Source organism: Pseudophryne corroboree, chromosome 5, assembly GCF_028390025.1.
Source record: "Pseudophryne corroboree isolate aPseCor3 chromosome 5, aPseCor3.hap2, whole genome shotgun sequence".
Taxonomy (NCBI): domain Eukaryota; kingdom Metazoa; phylum Chordata; class Amphibia; order Anura; family Myobatrachidae; genus Pseudophryne; species Pseudophryne corroboree.
In genome coordinates this window covers 642,397,453-642,399,651 of record NC_086448.1, presented here as the reverse complement: position 1 = coordinate 642,399,651, position 2,199 = coordinate 642,397,453, and positions in this window count along the sequence as shown.

The window sequence follows — 2,199 nt, the reverse complement described above, 5'->3', positions numbered from 1 at the left end:
GCGTGTGTATATCAGTGTATGTGTAAGTGTCAGCGTGTGTATATCAGTGTATGTATAAGTGTCAGCGTGTGTATATCAGTGTATGTATAAGTGTCAGCGTGTGTATATCAGTGTATGTGTAAGTGTCAGCGTGTGTATATCAGTGTATGTGTAAGTGTCAGCGTGTGTATATCAGTGTATGTGTAAGTGTCAGCGTGTGTATATCAGTGTATGTGTAAGTGTCAGCGTGTGTATATCAGTGTATGTGTAAGTGTCAGCGTGTGTATATCAGTGTATGTATAAGTGTCAGCGTGTGTATATCAGTGTAAGTGTCAGCGTGTGTATATCAGTGTATGTATAAGTGTCAGCGTGTGTATATCAGTGTATGTGTAAGTGTCAGCGTGTGTATATCAGTGTATGTGTAAGTGTCAGCGTGTGTATATCAGTGTATGTATAAGTGTCAGCGTGTGTATATCAGTGTAAGTGTCAGCGTGTGTATATCAGTGTATGTATAAGTGTCAGCGTGTGTATATCAGTGTATGTGTAAGTGTCAGCGTGTGTATATCAGTGTATGTGTAAGTGTCAGCGTGTGTATATCAGTGTATGTGTAAGTGTCAGCGTGTGTATATCAGTGTATGTGTAAGTGTCAGCGTGTGTATATCAGTGTATGTGTAAGTGTCAGCGTGTGTATATCAGTGTATGTATAAGTGTCAGCGTGTGTATATCAGTGTAAGTGTCAGCGTGTGTATATCAGTGTATGTATAAGTGTCAGCGTGTGTATATCAGTGTAAGTGTCAGCGTGTGTATATCAGTGTATGTATAAGTGTCAGCGTGTGTATATCAGTGTATGTGTAAGTGTCAGCGTGTGTATATCAGTGTATGTATAAGTGTCAGCGTGTGTATATCAGTGTATGTATAAGTGTCAGCGTGTGTATATCAGTGTATGTGTAAGTGTCAGCGTGTGTATATCAGTGTATGTATAAGTGTCAGCGTGTGTATATCAGTGTATGTGTAAGTGTCAGCGTGTGTATATCAGTGTATGTATAAGTGTCAGCGTGTGTATATCAGTGTATGTGTAAGTGTCAGCGTGTGTATATCAGTGTATGTGTAAGTGTCAGCGTGTGTATATCAGTGTATGTATAAGTGTCAGCGTGTGTATATCAGTGTATGTGTAAGTGTCAGCGTGTGTATATCAGTGTATGTATAAGTGTCAGCGTGTGTATATCAGTGTATGTGTAAGTGCCAGCGTGTGTATATCAGTGTATGTATAAGTGTCAGCGTGTGTATATCAGTGTATGTATAAGTGTCAGCGTGTGTATATCAGTGTATGTATAAGTGTCAGCGTGTGTATATCAGTGTATGTGTAAGTGTCAGCGTGTGTATATCACTGTATGTGTAAGTGTCAGCGTGTGTATATCACTGTATGTGTAAGTGTCAGCGTGTGTATATCAGTGTATGTATAAGTGTCAGCGTGTGTATATCAGTGTATGTATAAGTGTCAGCGTGTGTGTATATCAGTGTATGTGTAAGTGTCAGCGTGTGTATATCGGTGTATGTGTAAGTGTCAGCGTGTGTATATCGGTGTATGTGTAAGTGTCAGCGTGTGTATATCAGTGTATGTGTAAGTGTCAGCGTGTGTATATCAGTGTATGTATAAGTGTCAGCGTGTGTGTATATCAGTGTATGTATAAGTGTCAGCGTGTGTATGCCAGTCTATCAGCATGTGTATGTCGGTGTATTTATAAGTGTCTGTGTGTGTATATTGGTGTATGTGCAAGTGTCAACGTGTGAATTTCAGTGTGCTAGCATATGTATGTTGATGTAAGTAGAATTGTCAGCGTACGTATAGGTGTCACCGTGTGCATGTCAATGTACATATAGGTGTCAGCATGTGTATGTCGGAGTAAATATAGGTGTCAGCATATGTATGTGGTGCGGTTACATATGTGTGTGCGTGTGTGTATGTGTGATATACGGTACTGTACCAGAGGTGTATTATACACACTAACAGCACCCATAGGAAACTATTGCAGATCTACAGTGTACAGTATGTAAAACAGCACCCTATCGGAGACACATACATGACACACACAGTACATGATACATACATGTCTCGCACACACACACAGCACATAATACATACATGACACACACACTACATAATACATACATGTCACACACAGAGAGCACATAATACATACATCATGTCACACACACTAC